We start from the raw sequence: 17,999 nt of genomic DNA, 5'->3' as shown, positions 1-17,999 counted from the left end.
CTGATCATCAAGTTTGGGTAGAGAGGAAAGGGAGGCGAGGTGGGGTGTGAGGCTCTGAGAAAGATGGATGGGGTTGACAGAGCGGAGGTCTCTGTGAGGAAGTAATATAGGTTTACAGGGGAGAGGATTGTGAGTGAGGATGCAGGTGAGAAGGTTATGATTAGAGAGAGGGATTTCAGAGTTGGTGAGGGTGGAGATAGTGCAACGGTGGGAAATGATGAGGTCGAGGGTATGGCCAAGTTGCTGAATGGGCGAGATGGGGTGACGCAGACTGTTGGCAGCGTCATGGAGAAATAGAAGGCGGGCGGAGAGGAGTCACCCGGGATATCCATGTGGATGTTGAAGTCTTGGAGGATCGTCCCATATCCCTCCTACCATTCCTTTCCAAACTCCTTGAACGAGTTGTCTACACTCGCTGCCTAGAATTCCTCAATAACAACTCTCTCCTCGACCCCCTCCAGTCTGGCTTCCGTCCCCTACATTCCAAGGAAACTGCCCTCTCAAATGTCACCAATGACCTCCTGCTTGCCAAATCCAACGGCTCCTACTCTGTCCTAATCCTCCTCGACCTCTCAGCTGCCTTTGACACTGTGGACCACCCCCTTCTTCTCAACACGCTATCTGACCTTGGCTTCACAGACTCCGTCCTCTCCTGGTTCTCCTCTTACCTCTCCGGTCGTTCTTTCTCAGTCTCTTTTGCAGGCTCCTCCTCCCCCTCCCATTCTCTCACTGTGGGGGTTCCCCAAATTCAGTGCTTGGTCCCCTTCTGTTCTCGATCTACACGCACTCCCTTGGTGACCTCATTCGCTCCCACGGCTTCAACTATCATCTCTACGCTGATGACACCCAGATCTACATCTCTGCCCCTGCTCTCTCCCCCTCTGTCCAGGCTCGCATCTCCTCCTGCCTTCAGAACATCTCCATTTGGATGTCTGCCCGCCACCTAAAGCTCAACATGTCGAAGACTGAACTCCTTGTCTTCCCTCCCAAACCTTGCCCTCTCCCTGACTTTCCCATCTCTGTTGACGGCACTACCATCCTTCCCGTCTCACAAGCCCGCAACCTTGGTGTCATCCTCGACTCCGCTCTCTCATTCACCCCTCACATCCAAGCCATGACCAAAATCTGCCGGTCTCAGCTCTGCAACATTGCCAAGATCCGCCCTTTTCTCTCCATCCCAACCGCTACCCTGCTTATTCAAGCTCTCATCCTATCCCGTCTGGACTACTGCATCAGCCTTCTCTCTGATCTCCCATCCTCGTGTCTCTCCCCACTTCAATCCATACTTCATGCTGCTGCCCGGATTATCTTTGTCCAGAAACGCTCTGGGCATGTTACTCCCCTCCTCAAAAATCTCCAGTGGCTACCAATCAATCTGCGCATTAGGCAGAAACTCCTCACCCTGGGCTTCAAGGCTCTCTATCACCTCGCCCCCTCCTACCTCATCTCCCTTCTCTCCTTCTACAGCCCAGTCCGCACCCTCCGTTCCTCCACCGCTCACTTCCTCACTGTACCTCGCTCTCGCCTGTCCCGCCATCGACCCCCCGGCCCACGTCATCCCCCGGGCCTGGAATGTCCTCCCTCTGCCCATACGCCAAGCTAGCTCTCTTCCTCCCTTCAAGGCCCTGCTGAGAGCTCACCTCCTCCAGGAGGCCTTCCCAGACTGAGCCCCTTCCTTCCTCTCCCCCTCGTCCCCCTCTCCATCCCCCCCATCTTACCTCCTTCCCTTCCCCACAGCACCTGTATATATGTATATATGTTTGTACATATTTTTTTACTCTATTTATTTATTTATTTATTTTATTTGTACATATCTATTCTATTTATTTTATTTTGTTAGTATATTTGGTTTTGTTCTCTGTCTCCCCCTTTTAGACTGTGAGCCCACTGTTGGGTAGGGACTGTCTCTATATGTTGCCAATTTGTACTTCCCAAGCGCTTAGTACAGTGCTCTGCACATAGTAAGCGCTCAATAAATACGATTGATGGTGATGATGATGACGATCAGAGTGGGCATGGAAAAGAGAGAAGGAAAGTGAAGAAGGGGTCGAAATCGTTAAAGAAGTTGGAGGTGGGGCCGGGGGTGGCTGTATTTAACGGCTATAATAATCGGGAGGGGGTGGTAGAGGCGAATAACGTGGGATTCAAAGGAAGGGAAGGAAAGGGAATGGGGAGGAGGGATAATGAGAAAGAGGCATTAGGTTGCCAGAAGGAAACCGACACCTCCTCCTTTTCCGTTGAGTCTGGGTGGAGTGGGAGAGGAAGAGGCCTCCACTGGAGAGAGCAGCAGAAAAGACCGTGCCGATCGGAGACAGCCATGTTTCAGTTAGGGCGCAGAGGAGTAGAGACCTGGAAATGAATAGGTCCAGGATGAAAGGGAGCTTACTTATAATGGAGCGGGGGTTGCCGAGGCCACACTTTTGGTAGCAGCTGTGGAGGGAGGGGAGGGAGGGGGAAGGGTGCGAGGGGTGGGGAGGGTTTGTATTGGGATGAGTTGGCGGGGGCCTAGGAGGGGAGAGTGGGAAGAGGGCTAGCGATCGGAAAGGAGAACTGGGATGGGATGGGGTGGGAAGGAGGGGAGGGAGGGGGCTTGGAGAGAGGAGTTGAGAGTTGGCGCTGGTACAGAGGGATCCTGGGTAGGGGGTGAGTGGGAGCGCTGGGGGGGGGGAAGGGAGGGAAAAAGCTGGGTGCGAGAAGGGAAGGGGAAGGTGAGGAACGGGAATGGCAGTTGGGAGCAAGGGAATTGATAGTTCATGGTGAGGTCAGCACGGTAAATGCTGGCGGAGGGGGAGGTTAACAATTGAAATGCAGAGGCAATAAAACAGTAGCAATGATAACAGCGTAGATTCATTAGTGTTCCTGAGCAAGGCTTCCCGCAGCTCAGCTGTGGCTTCAGGCCTCCGTTTCCCCAGAGCCCATCGTGAACAGAGCGGATAAAACTAGCCTGACCTTTGGGCTTCAGAATCTCTCGCCTCCCTGTTCAGTGAGTAGGACTCCTTCATCCAGACAAACCATGGTCCACCCCCCTGATCCCGACAGGCGGTTTACGGCCCCGAAAGCAACAGCCAGCAGAGCTTCCCAGGGTTCTGGATGAGTTCTGGGGAAAACCATCAGATAGTTCTTCCCTGGAAGAGCCTGAGAGAAATTTCTCCCACTCCACCCCGCCCCACCACTCGCCCCCGACCACGCTGAGATTTTAGTTGGGTGAGGTAGAGGCTGCTTCCCTATATCCAAGAGGTGAAACTAGACTGAAACACAAAATTCTCTTCTGTCTCTGCATGCCGAATCAAGTCCCGAGAAAGCCACCAAAGAGAGTGGGAAAATTGTGTGGTCATTTCTTGACATGAGAAAGATTTTCACTTTCCTCCACCTGCCGTTCTGCAGGTCTGAAAGTTCTGTCAGTGCACTCATCAGCCAAACAGTAAATTAATTAATCAATAGCAGTAATTCAGAACCTACTCTTAAAGAGTCAGTCAATCAAGCCATAGAATTGACTACTTGATGGGTGCACAGCACGATTCCAAGCTCTCGGCAGAGTAAAGCAGAGTTAGAGTAGAGTACGGACCTGGGAGCCAGATGGACCTAGGTCCAATGCCGGCTCCTCCACTTCTTTGTTATGTGACCTTGGACAAGTTATTTAACTTTTCTGAGCCTGTTACCCGTCGCCCAGGGACGGGTTCATTCGGGAATTGGCGCAGCGAGAGAAAAGAGAGAGAGACCGGGGTCGGAAAGTCTGAGTATTACATTAAATTTAATCCGCGAGGCGAAATGAATTATTTGATTGTTTAGGAGTAATGAATTTAACTTCCCTTTGGGAAGGAATGTGATTAATTAGTAATGTTAGAGCTTCCTTAACGGGAGGAACACACCTATACGTTACTCGCACCTGGGTGAGGCTGCTAGCTCTTGCCACGTGCTTTCCTACACGGGAAGAATCCTCGTGCTTTCCCACAAGGGAAGAATTCATTTATGTTTCCCACACGTAGTGAGGCAGCTAGCTCTTACCACATACTCTCCCAACACGGGATGAATCCACAATTGTTAACCTTCCGTAGTAGAGCACCTGGCTCCCACCCACGAACGTTCGGTGAGACACTCACCCGACCCGCGGACCTTTCCTCAGTGCGTTGGACCTAGTTGTAGAACGGGCGTCTTGCCTTCTGAGCAGAGAAAGACACGTGCGCTGCTGCTCCTGTTGCTGCTGCTGCTGCTCCTGCTGCTGCTGCTGCTCCTGCTGCTGCTCCTTCTGTTGCTGCTTGTCTCGGTCTTCTGTCCAGAAGGTCAGAGGCGACAGGTATTTCTTACCTGTGGCTTGAGCCGTCCCGGCTTCCATCCTCTGCTTGCTCAATCTCCGCCCCTTTCATCTCCCACGCCTTATTTGGTCGGCGCGGACGTAATGATGGGGCCCCCATGCACCATGGAAAGGTTGGAGATATTGCTTGAATGTACGCGGTCCTGTTGCCATATTTGGTAAGGGCCTTAGACCCTGCAGCCCACTGGCTGAGTACAGGAACCAAACCAAATAAGGAGATAGACTCCGCCCAGCTCTGTACCAAATCTGCACCAATCCAATATCCACGGTTTTCAAATCTACCAATCACTGTGATCAGCAACAGCAGTATATAAGCCCGTTGTATCGGGCACTCGGGGACTTCTCCCTTAGGGAAATGAGCCCGCCGGGTGCGTTACCCCCTATTCGGTCTTCGGCCTTACCAATAAAACTTTATTAAAACTTTCGACAGTCAAATGCTGTCCGACTAATTCTTTAGTCGCCTGGCGACTTGGTGGCCATCTGGAACAACCGCCGCCATCAGTGACACCTATCTTACCGCCCCGCCCCCTCCGGCCAGAGAAGTTACATCACAGATAGCATTTTGACCTTGGGATAGCCAGTGCCCAGGGTCGCCTTGGGGCATAGCTTGGCACTCACCTTGGCCCTCGCCACACGTGCACACTTGACCCCACCTTCTCTGGATCCCTTGCGGGACACTTTGCCCTCCAGCGTCGTCCCTCCCCTGACCATAAGGACCAATGTCCTTCCACGGCTGGTCATGGAAGCCGGGAAAGTCTATCCATGGTTTGGGGCAGAGGACAGGGCCCATCCCCTGTCCAGGGGTGCGGGAGGGGAGCCCTCAAGATGTGTAGACCGGAAGTAGGGAGGATGACTGGTGGACTACAACAATCTTAAGATAACGCACAGAAGCGGGAGCCTGGGGCGGCTGTAGTGTTCGTCGCACCTGTGTGGATAGGGCCGACCAACAGCAACTTAGTAACCAACATCCTTCCACTAAGCCTCCTGCCAGGAGCAAAAGTAGCAGCAACGCATAGAATAGCGAGCTCCCCCAGTTCCTAGAGTCCTTGGAACCACTCCCAAACTCCTCCAATGGTGTCATCATCATGGTACTGGTCACCCCATGGTACATATCAGCAACAATTGCGTCCACGTGTCTAGAGTTGTCCGGGATAAAGTTGCAACATTCCTTTTCCAGTAAGCTTGCAGAGCCCCCCTTGGCTGGCGAGGAGGAAGTCAAGGGCCATCTGGTTCTGCAGGACGGTCGCTCAGATGGCTCTCTTTCGTCCCTGAGGGCCATGAGGCTGGCAGCAGTGTCATTGGTTATCTGTTCAACTAGTTTAGCTAGGTTAAGTATTTAGCGGGCAGCCCGTGAAAGCCTATACGCAGTAAACAGTATCCCGAAAAAACGCTGTGACTCTGAGATTGGGGCCCCCTGATGGTTTTGGAGTCAGCCTTCTGGGCGACTCAGAGTGTGGCAGACAGCCAGGAGCACAATACTGAGGAAGCACAATCCTCTCCACTCAGTAAGGAGCAAACGATAGGCACGGGTGCCACATCGAGATAGGCAGGCAGTGCCACAATTGCCAAAGGTCCCATTCGCAGTGAGCATGCCGTAAGAGCAGACGTCCACCCCCTTCTCGGTGGCCGGTCGGCCGCAGTGGCCGTCTGCAACTCCACGCCCATCCTGTAGTTTAGCGGCATCATATATGTGGGAATTGTTGGCCTCCCAGAATTTGATGCCAATATTGTGGAAGCAGAACGGGAAGACAGCATGGTCACTCCACCCACTCACCTTAAGGTATGTGGTGGCATTTGCTGGTTCAGAGTCAGGGCGGTGGCTGCAGGGATGAGGAGAACCCATTGCATCGGACCAGGTAGAGTTGTCATAAAGATAGGCTATAAGGGGATACCTCACTTCTCCATTCAATGGGTCATGTCCATAAACGCAACAGTTCGAAATGTTCAGGTCCTGCCAAGGGCTTCAAGAAGGTGTTGCCGCGGGTTCCCCCACGCTTCAGGACCAAAATGATGAATAGGCCGAGCAGCTTCATAGAGCGATGTCGTCATTCCCCCTCTCCGAGGCGCGGTGTCTGCAAGAGAGAAGGGTCTAGGTCTTGGAGGATAACCAAGCCTCACCAGAGTCAGTGGGCATTCCACATCGGCATCATCCCAGGTTTGCCCAGTTAGAGGCTTCGTAAGGGTAACCTACAGCCGGCCTTTCTGAGGATGCTGAATAATGACACGCTCCCCAACCTACCTCCAGTGTCCCTCTCATTGGAGGGTGGCAGGATATGTACTTTCCATGCCATCGGAGGCACAGCTCTTGGGGCTGCCGTTGGGTATCTGCCTACTGTTTAGCGTGCAGACCGCCTCCCAGAGGTGACGGACCCACCACTGGAGCGGAAGGCGGGGGGGGGGCTCCGTCTGGCGTATGTCGTGTTTGTAAACTAAGCTGCCCTTTCAGGGGTCCATTGGCTTTCGGCCGATATGACATGTGAAAAGCCCACTGTACTGCCTTGTCCCGGGCCCAGGTCTGCAGGGTTCGGTTCTTAAAATTGGATCCATTGTCGGATTGGCTTTCCTGGGGCATAGGGAGGTGGGAGAACCAGTGGCTAGGCCCTACTAGAACCTGTCAGGAGTGGGCCCTAGATCATGGATGCACAAGGCCCAGGCCGCCTCAGCATTTCCACTCCAGTCAGCATAAACCTTAAGCCCTGCGGGGAGGGTGGGAGGGTCCCGACAAAGTCAATATGCCACTGTCCTCATAAAACCTTGCCTTCCCTCAGGTTCCGGAAGGCCTGACCCCCCTGGAAACGGTGCTGGTGGAGCTGGCAGTTTTCGCAATTGGAGACAACTTTCCAAGTCTGCTGTTGCATTAAGGTCCAGCCGCGGGCACAGCACTGATGCAATAGATCATCTGTCCCGGTACGTCCCACCCATTGGTGAAAGCCCTGAGCTAGCCGGAAGAGGGAATCCTCGCCCCATTGGGCGGACATGGAGTCGACTTCAGGGCCAAAACAGATCAGTCAGCCTCATTGTTCCAGTGGGCTCCAAGAGATCCATCCCTTTGGTGTACAGATATGTGTCTTATGGCCAGGGACTTTTCAGACCCAATGGCATACAGGTTTTCCCAACTATTCTGTCCCCATATGGGGCGGTTGCAGACCTGCCACCCCTCCGCCTTCCAGTGCCCTAACCACTGAGTGGCCCCGGCCCATACTGCATAGGAGTCTGTGCATATGGTCTGAGCTCCTGCCAAGAAGACCGCTTCCAGTTCTGCCCCCTGGGCAGAAACTTGGATCAATTTCCAGAGGGTACAACGTTTCGCGGCTCAATGGCTCCTGCCTTTCCCCGCTCGTCCAGAAGTCCCCAATCTCATAGCCCCTCCCGTTTGACGGACAATACACTAGCCTTCCTCCCATTCCTCTATTATTGTACCCAGGGAAGACATTGGAGGCGCCTCAACTCTAGGAGAGGCTGGGTCCCAATCCTAATCCCCCACAGCGGGGTCCATGGCCTCCACCAACGCGGTCAAGCGCCCCGGGTTCGTGATCCCAGCGTCCTCCACGCGATGGTGGATATAGAGAATCCATTGTTTATCTTCCCTCCCAAAATCTGTCCGCTCCCTGACTTTCCCGTCACTGTGGGACGACACTACCATCCTGTACGTCTCACAAGCCCCGCAATCCTCGACTCCGCTCTTTCACGCACCCCACACGGCCAATCCGGCCCCAAAATCTGCCGGTCTCTAACTCCATAACATCGCCAAGATCCGTCCTTTCCTCTCCCATCCAAACCGCTACCTTGCTGGTTCAAGCTCTCATCCTATCCCGACTGGATTACTGCATCAGTCTCCTTTCTGATCTCCAATCCTCCTCCTGTGGTCTCCCTGCTTCAGTCTATACTTCACTCCTGCTATCCGGATTATCTTTCAACAGAAAGGCTCTGGAATGTCACTCCCCTCCTCACAAGTCTCCAGTCGTTGCCCTGTCAACCTACGAAATCAAGCAAATACTCCTCACTCTTGGCTTCAAAGCTCCTCCATCACCTCCCCCCCTCCTACCTCATCTCCCTTCTCTTCCTTCTACAGCCCAGCCCGCACCCCCCCGCTTCCCTGCAGCTAAACCTCCCAACTGTGCCTCCTTTCTCGCCTGTCCCGCCATTGATCCCCGGCCCCACGTCCTTCCCCTGGCCTGGAATGCCTTCCCTCCATACATCCGCCAAGCTAACTCTGTTCCTCCCTTCACAGCCCTACTGAGAGCTCGCCTCCTTCAGGAGGCCTTACCAGACTGAACCTGCTTTTTTCTTTCCTCATTCCCACCCCCCAGCCCTACCTCCTTCCCCTCCGCAAACACTTGTATATATTTGTACAGATTTATTACTTATTTTATTTGTATATATTTACTCCTATTTATTTTGTTAATTATGTGCATATAGCTATAATTCTATTTGTTCTGAAGATTTTGACACCTGTCTACATATTTTGTTCTGTTGATTGTCTCCCCCTTCTGGACTGTGAGCCCGTTGTTGGATAGGGACTATCTCTATACGTTGCCGACTTGTACTTCCCAGGCGCTTAGTACAGTGTTCTGCATACAGTAATCGCTCAATAAATACGATCAAATGAATGAATGAATTGCTTTACGGTAGCACTTTGGGCGGCCCTCGGTGGGGGAGGGTTTCCACTCAATATAGGCTTAATAACTGGGAGAGGGACTCTTAGGGTCACTGGGCAGGTGCCCGGAGTATCCAGCAGGGCAACATAAAAGGCCAAGAGATTATTATCATAAAGAGTGTATCGGGCCTGTGCACCTTGCCAGCTACGTGATCCGAATCGGATAGGGCGTTCCCCAGGTACCCCCGGGTCCTTCTGCCACACTTCCCACTGGTATCCCGAGCTGCCAACACCCACACGTAGTTAGAAAGGGTGGGAGGGGTGTATGGGCCCAAGTGATCAGTATGCAGGATCTGCTCGATCAAAGATGGAGAGGACTTCTTGGTGTATCTCCGCCCATTCCCCTGGCTGCGCTTTTTCAAGAGATTATGAAGGGGCCGGGAAATGGCACTAAACCCTGGGACATGTGACCTCCAAAATCCCAGTGTCCCTAGCATGTGTCGGAGGCCCCTTCTTTGAAGTAGGGAGAGTGAAATACGTCCAGGGTGGTCAAGGTCTCCCGGGATAACGAGTGTCGGCCTGCCAACCGGGGACACCTAGGAAGGTGGTTTCGTGGGCTGGTCCCTGCTGTTTTTCTCTGGGATCTGTAGTCCCTAAGGATTCTAGGTGATGGAGGATCTTGTCCCTCATCTCTCCTGACTCTTTCCTCTGAGGTCCCCCCATCAGGATATCAATTATGTAACTGCAATATCACAATCCCCTCAGCAGGTGGAGGAGCTGCACCTGCAGCTCTTGGGCAAGCATACGATGTGCCGGAAGTAGGGCTGCGTTTGTATCCCTGCGGAAGCCATGTAGAAATATATTGAGCTCTATCCAGGTAAAGGCAAACGGCGAACCTCTCTTGGTCCTCTGAGTGAATGGGGACGATGAAAAATATATCTTTCACATCCATGGTGGCCATCCACACAAATCCCCCCTGTCTCGGACAATATCTTTTGATACTGCAGACGGTCTGCGCGAAGGGGTCCCGTGACCCCTGTACAGGTGGTGGTAGTCCAACATCAAAAGCCCACTCACCATTGGCTTCTTAACAGCCCACACTGGGGAGTTGTAGGCTGAAACTGATGCGGCTGACAGTTTCCTTTACCTCGAGGTCCTTGAGTAGTGCTATAATGGGGCGCTAACCTCGGGGGTGATGTGATACTGGAGAATGTGCACGGGGTGGGAGGTGGGGAAGTCACGGTGCCATATACAGAAGTGCAAACTGCATCCCCAGCAGGGGGCGCGTTGGAGGTTGTCCCCCTCAGTTGGCATGCCAATAGACCATCGTTCTCAATTACTATCCCAGCGTTTCTCCCCCGGATCACATCCATTCCCAGGATGTTCATAGGGCCCCAGTGCCAGGGCCGCCCGCTTAACTCCTTCCATTAGCCAGGACTAATTTGGCTTGGGTGACAGAGAGGTTTCTCCCGTTTTCCTGTGACCCCAGTTATGGCAACCTTTCCCATAACTGTTGGTTGGCCCCCCTGGCCGAGCATCCCTCCTAATCATAGATATCTGGGTCCCCTGTGTCTAACAGGATGAAGACTTCCTGATAACCATCCACTCAGCATGGTCATATGCAGAGAGCATTCGGGCTGTGAGAGGGCCCCGGCCTCGTGTCCATTGGCCGGGTTCGCCGGATCCTCCTTCTAGTTTCCCTGCTCCGTGGTGGTTGGTGCCGTTGGCGCCTACCTTCCGAAGTGAGCAGTTTCAGGATATGGGTGGGCAGCCCAACCAGGTAGTCCATAGAAAAGCCCCGCTCCATTAGCTCCCCCCCATATGACCACCCGTTCACATGGATTATCTTCCTGAAGCGGACTTTGACTAAGGGGTGCAGTGGCTAGGACAAGGGAAATGAATGTTACTACTCAAACCTCTTTAATCGTAATTAGTTCCTTCTCACAAGTCTCCCGTCTGAGGCTTATCTCTTGTTTTAATCTGGAGAGTCCTTTAGGTCCTACCAGTTCTCTTGACCACACAAATTGATGGCCTCAAAACATTCCTCTACATTTTAACTACCTCCCTCCCCTATTCCCTCCGGTAATCCTCTTCCCTGTAACCCTGGATCACATTCCCAGTATGCTTGCTCTAACCTTATGCCTTCGTCACAGAGCACCTGCTGGAGGAAATCCAGATCTCAAATTCAATCCTCAACCTGTGCCTTCTCCTCCACCTAAGCAACAATACTTTCCGAACTTTATTGGTTCGCATGCCCATTTCCTGCACAGACTATTTCAGATGTTTAACTCCCTCCTCAAAACCCCCTGTCCTCTTCACCTCCCAAATCTTGCCCCTAAAAACCTGGCTACATGACCTTCACACTGATAAAATTGAAATCATCAGGCTTGATCACTATGTGGATGATACCCAAATCTACATCTCCAGCCCTGATCTCTCTCCCTCTCCGCAGTCTCACATTTCCTCTAGCCTATAAGACATGTCTTCTTCGATGTACTCCTGTAATCTCAATGGTTTAACATGGTCCAAGACTGAATTCTTTATCTTCCCACCCAAATCTTGTACCCCTCACCATCTTTACCATTACCGTAAATGGCACCATCATCCTTCCTGTCTCACATGCCCGTAATCCTGGCGTTATCCCTGACTCCTCTCTCATTCAATCCACATATTCAATCCGTCACCAAATACCGTCACTCCGACCTACACAACATTGCTGCCTTTTCTTCCTCCATCCAAACTGCTACCACGTTAATACAATCACTCACCCCTATATCGCCTGGATTACTGCATCATTCTCCTCGCTAACTTCCCAGCCTACTGTCCTCTCCCCCACTCCAGTCCATACTTCACACTGCTGCCTGGATCATTCTTCTACAAAAATGTTCAAGTCGTGTCACCCCGCTCCTCAAAAAAACTCCAGTGGTTGCCCGTCCCACCTACGCATCAAAAAAACCTCCTCACCATCAGATTTAAAGCACTCCACCACCTTGCTCCTTCCTACCTCACCTCGTTACTCTCCTTCTACAACCCAGCCTGCACACTTCGCTCCACTAATTGCTAACCTTCTCTCTGTGCCTGGTCTTGCCTGTCTTGCTGCCGACCCCTGGCCCACATTCTGCCTCTGGCCTGAAACGTCCCCCCTCCTCAAATCTGACAGTCAATTACTCTCCCTGCCTTCTAAACCTTATTGAAGGCACATCTCCCTCCAAGAGGCCTTACCCAGACAAGCCCCCTTCATTTCTTCTTCTCCCATTTCCTTCTGAGGTCGCCATGACCTGTTCCCTTGTTCCCCTACCCCCTCCCAGCATCACAGCCCTTGTTTACATCTCTGTAATTCATTTATTTGCACTGATGTCTGTCTCCCCCGTCTAGATTCTCAGCTCATTGTGCGCAGTGAATGTGCCCGTTTTTATTGTTGTATGAAACTCTCCCAAGCGCTCAGTACAGTGCTCGCCACACAGTAAGCTCTCAATAAATACTATTGAATGAATGAATGAAGGAAGGAAGGAATCTCCCTAAAATCTATCCTATTCCCCTCTAGCCCCTCTCTTCTTCTACCCCCTCTTTAACCCTCCCGTGTTTTCCAGCAGAATCTCCAGAGGAGATACTCCGTCTCCTTTCAAAATCTACTCCCCCCGACCTGTGACTTCAGCCCCATCGCTTTGCACCTTATCAAAACATTTCTTTATGTAAACCTTATCAAATAATTTCTACCCTCCCTGACTACCACCCTCAAATATTCACTTTCACAGCCCCATTGCTTTCCATCATGCAGCGTGGCTTAGTGGAAAGAGCATGGGCTTGGGTCGTGGGTATAAATCCCGGCACCCCCACTTGTCAGCTGTGTGAATTTGGGCAAGTCATGTAACTTCTCTGTGCCTCAGGTATCTCATATGTAAAATGGGGTAAAGACTGTGGGCCCCACGTGGAACAACGTGATTTTCTTGTATCTACCCCAGCACTTAGAACAGTGCTTGGCACATAGTAGGCACTAAACAAATACTATCATTATAATTATATTATTATTATTGTTATCCTAAAAAACTTTCTTTGACTCCATGGCTCCCTCCAGTTATTACCCCATCTCTCTCCTACCATTCCTGTCCAGACATTTTAAGCAAGTTGTCTTCTTTGCTCAAGTTGCCTTCACCTGTTGTCTCCACTTCCACTCTTCCAATTCTCTCCTTTATCCCCTCCAATCTGTCTTCAGAGGCTCCCTGCCTTCAAGGTGTTTACATTGTATTGGGGGAGACAGACATTAAAATATACAAGCGTGGGTCAGTGTAAAGAGCCCAGGCTTGGGAGTCAGAAGTCGTGGGTTCTAATCCTGGCCCTGCCACTTGTCTGCTGTGTGACCTTGGGCAAGTCACTTCACTTCTCTGGGCCTCGGTTACTTCATCTGGAAAACGGGGATTGACTGTGAGCCCCACGTGGGACAACCCGATCACCTTGTATCCCCCCCAGCGCTTAGAACAGTGCTTTGCACATAGCAAGTGCTTAACAAATGTCATTATTATTATTATTATGTACATAATTTGCATAGTGCTGAGGGTTGGGTAAATAAAGAATACAAATCCGAGTGCACGGGTGTTGCAGAAGAGAAAGGGAATAAGGGAACTGAGGGCCTAATAAGGGAGAGTATCTTGGAAGATATGTGACTTTAATAAGGTTTTGAAGGTGGGCAGAGGCTCTGTTGGATATGAAGGGAAAGGGAGTTCTATGTGAGAGTCAGGACAAGAGTGAGGGGTCTGCAATGGGACAGACGAGATTTAGGCGCAATGAGTAGGTTGGTATTAAATCAGTGAACTGAATGTGCTGAATGTGTAGGAAATCATCAGGGTAAGATAAAGCAGGGCAATGTGATAAAATGCCTTAGAAAATAGAAAGAAGTTTTTTCTTGGATGGCACACCAATACCTCGTATTTGTCATTTCAAAACAGAACTCCTCATCTTTCCACGCAAAGATGTCCTCCCCCTGACTTTCCCCATCACAGTAGAGAGCACCAATTTCCTTCCTGCCTCACAGGGTCCCATACTCGTGGCATTATCCTCTACTTATCTCTCTCATTCAACCCACATATTCAATCTGTCACCAAATACTCTACGGGTCTACCTTCACAACATTGCTTAAAATCTGCTTTTTCCCCTCTCTATCCAAATTGATATTACATTAATCCAAGGACCCTATCCTATCCCTCCTTGGCTATGGATCAGTTTCTTGCTGTCTTCCCTGCTTCCTGTCCTCTCTTCACGCCAGCCCTCACCTCACTCTGCTCCCTGGAAATGTCTTTCTAAAACAACATTCACTCCATGCTTCTCCATTCCTCAAGAGCCTTCAAGAGGTTGCCTATCCACCTCTACATCAAACTCAAACTTCTTATCATTAGCTGTAAATCACTCAATCACCTTTGCCCCTTCCTCTCTTACCTCGTTGATTTCCTCCTATAGCCCAGTCCAAACACTTCACTCTTTTGCACCAGCTTGCTCACTGTACCTCACTCTAGTCTATCATACCATCGAACACTCTTCCCATTGTCCTCCTTCTGGCCTGGAACTCTCCACCTTTTCATATCTAACAAGCTATCAAAGCCGTATCAAAAATAAAAAAAAAAAACACATGTCTTCTGAGAGGTCTTCCACGACTGAGCTCTCCCCTACTCCCTCTTCCTTCTGTGTCGTTCTTGGACTTGGATTTGTACTGTTAATTCATCACCACCCACTCAGCCCAAAGTATGTACGTAATATCCATAATTTAATGTCTGTCTCTCCCTGTAGACTATAAGCTCCTTGTGGGAACATGTCTACCAACTTGATTATATTGTACTTTTCCAAGTGGTTAGTACAGGGCTCTAAACACAATATTGAGTATACTCAATAGATATGATCAACTGATCTGGTGACAGAATGACTGTGGGGGTTATATGAGGTTGGAGTTGAGGATATAGGCCAAGGTTACAGGCTTGGGAGACAAGGAAGATGGTGGCATCAACTGTGATAGGAAAGGTAGGTGAAGAAGGTGATTTTGTAGTGTATAGTAGGAAATTAATTTTGGACAAACTAAGCTCTTCTCTTGCACCTCTCCCCCAGCCCATCCACTCCAGACATGTTCCAGAAGAAGGAACGTAGAATAGGCAGGGCACCTGCTAATGTACCAGTTGGAGAAATGGGAAAGGTTACACAGAAAGCCAGGCAGAGAGAGAGAGAGATCTGCTTCTCTGGCTTGACTACTGGGTGTCTGCTTCAAAATTGAGTGTCGGCTGCTTAGGTAGTTTTTTTTTTGGCAGGTCCAGGGCAGGTAGCTGTCTCAACATCTGCTGCTACCCTCTTTTGCCTCTCTTACACACAGGAGTAAAATAGAGAAGATTAATGCATTTGAATGAGTTTCTGATTTGGCCTTGATTTCTTCAAGTTCAGTGACTTCAAAAATTAATCATACACCAGTTTTCTGCTCTGGTTTTTATTCTATGTCTTCGTACCTAGACATCCAGCCTCTGCAACCATTTCATCATACTTTTTCTGGTGATGTAAAGCTTCCTCTACTGATTTAGCAGGAAGATTTCTGAAAAAGAAAATTCTTTACTTAATTCAACAAGAGGTTGCAAGAAGTTAATCTTATTCCCTTTTCCCTCATTTTCAATTAGTTTTAGAAGGGAAAGCAAATTAAGATTTTTTTTAAAAAAATCAAGAGATCTGAAGTACTCATAAGAGGATGTCAGATCAAAGTCTTTTTAGATGCTCTTTTTACCATTTGTTTCCCAATAATGATTTGGTGAACACATTCTGAATTTGGCAAGTTATCTCCCCAGAATATTTCTTTTTCCTGCCCCTCTGGGTTGATGTAGACCTGTATCCTTTGGCTGGGAGAGAGGAGGAGGCGAGAAAGGGAAGGCAATGAAGAGACAGACAGGCAGTTAATTAACAGTAAAGGAAAATGTCTCTAAACCTTTCCTCTCTCTAAACCATGCAAAGTGTTGCCCTCTCAGCACACCCAGAAAAGCTATAAGGGCCACACAATGCCCAAGAAAACCACTACCTCGTCTTTCTTCCTATTCAACTAGGTGTTTGGAGCAACTCATGAAAGCATCAATAGGGATTGTAGTGGGTGCAACATTCTCTAAGCTTCATATGAACGAGGAGCTTGATCAGTGATGACTTTAATAAGATCAATCAATCTGACAATCAATCATTTTTATTGAGCGCTTACTGTGTGTTTGTTCTGTTGTTCATCTCCCCCTTCTAGACTCTGAGCCCGTTGTTGGGTAGGGACCGTCTCCCTATGTTGCCAACTTGTACTTACCAAGCGCTTAGTACAGTTCTCTGCACAAAGTAAGCGCTCAATAAATGCGATTGATTGAATGAATGAATGAATGTAGAGCACTGTACTAATCGCTTGGGAGAGATCTGGCCATCTACGTTATGAAGAAAATTAACACCATTTGGTGTGACCTCCCCCAAATCACCACTCCCCCTCCCAAATCCCCCTTCCTCCCAGCCCCCTCTTCAACTTTCCCATCCTTCTCAGCAATATCTCCTCTCCCTGCCTCTTCTCAATGGCCACCCCCCCTCCACGTGCGCATCAGAACCAATTCCTTCTCACACTATAAAAACTCTCGCCCCGTCCCTCCTTCCCTCTTTAACAGCATCTTCAACCGTTCACTTCCCGATGGCTTCTTCCCCATTGCCTACCAACATGTCCACATCTTCCCATCTCAAAAAAAAACCCTTGACCCCTCAACTCCCTCCAGTTATCACCCCATCTCCCTCCTACATTTCCTCTGCAAACTTCTTGAGCGAGTTGTCTACAACCTCTGCCTCAGATTCCTCTCCTCCAACTCTTTCCTGGACCCCCTCCAATTTGGCTTCAGTCCCCTTCACTCCACTGAACCCGCCCTCTCATAGTTCACCAATGATCTCCGTCTTGCCAAATCCAACGGCTCCTACATCATCCTAATCCTCCTCGACCGCTCAGCTGCCTATGACACTGGGGACCATCCTCTTCTCCTCGATTCGTTATCCAACTTTGCCTTCACTGATTCTGTCCTCTGCTGGTTCTTATCTTACCTCTCTGGCCGTTCATTCTCAGTCTTTTTCGCGGGCTCCGCAGCTGCCCCCTATCCCATAACTGTGGGGGGCCCTCAGGGTTCAGTTCTTGGTCCCCTTCTATTGCCCCATCTAACTCATTCCCCTGGAGAACACATTCGCTCCAACGGCTTCAACTACTATCTCTATGCGTGTGATACCAAAATCTACATCTACTCCCCTGATATCTTTCCCTCTCTCCTTCCTGGCTTCAAGACAACTCTATTTGGATGTCCTCCTATCAGCTGAAATTTAACATGTCCAAAACAGATCTCATTACCTTCCCCCCCACAACCTGTCCTCTCCCGAACTTTCCTGTCACTGTAGATGGCACAACCATACTTCCCGTCTCACAAATTGGCAACGTTAGTCTTCATCCTTGACTCCGATCTCTCATGCAACCCACATATCAAATCGAACACCAAATCCTGTCGATCAGACCTTCACAACATTTCTAAAATACGCCCTTTCCTCTCCATCCAAACTTCTACCACGTTAGTTCAATCACTCATCCTATCCCGCCTAGATTACTATATCAGCCTCCTTTCTAACATCCCAACCTCCTGCCTCTCCCCACTCCAGTCTTTACTTCAGTCCGTTGCCCGGATTATCTTTCTGTGGAAACTGTCAGGGCATGTCACCTCCCTTCCAAGAAGCTCCAGTGGTTGCCTGTACACCTCCGTATCAAACGAAAACTCCTCACCATTTGCTTTAAAGCTCTCCTTCACCTTTCCCCCTCTTAACAACTCGCTTCTCTCCTACAACCCAGCCCGCATCCTTCGCTCTTCTGGTTTGCCTTGATCTCTCCTGCATTGCTGTTGACCCCTGGCCCACCTCCTACCTCTGGTCTGGAACGCCCTCCCTCTTCAAATCTTCCAGACTTTCCCTTTTCAAAGCCTTACTGAAGGCACATCTCCTCCAAGAGGCCTTCCCAGACTAAGCCCCACTTTCCCTCAACTCCCACTCCCTTCCACGTCAACCTGACCTGCTCCTTTTCCTCTTTCCCCC

General features: G+C 50.2%; 1 pseudogene; it reads right to left on the bottom strand.

Annotated features, from left to right (window-relative positions):
- Positions 1-5,132: 5,132 nt before the first annotated feature.
- Positions 5,133-9,861, bottom strand: LOC119924194 (annotated as a pseudogene).
- Between the last annotated feature and the right edge of the window lie 8,138 nt (positions 9,862-17,999).

The sequence above is a fragment of the Tachyglossus aculeatus genome, unplaced genomic scaffold (assembly GCF_015852505.1).
Source record: "Tachyglossus aculeatus isolate mTacAcu1 unplaced genomic scaffold, mTacAcu1.pri scaffold_87_arrow_ctg1, whole genome shotgun sequence".
Taxonomy (NCBI): Eukaryota; Metazoa; Chordata; class Mammalia; order Monotremata; family Tachyglossidae; genus Tachyglossus; species Tachyglossus aculeatus.
Note: the sequence above shows the minus strand (reverse complement) of the source record. Positions and strands in the feature narration are given on the sequence as shown.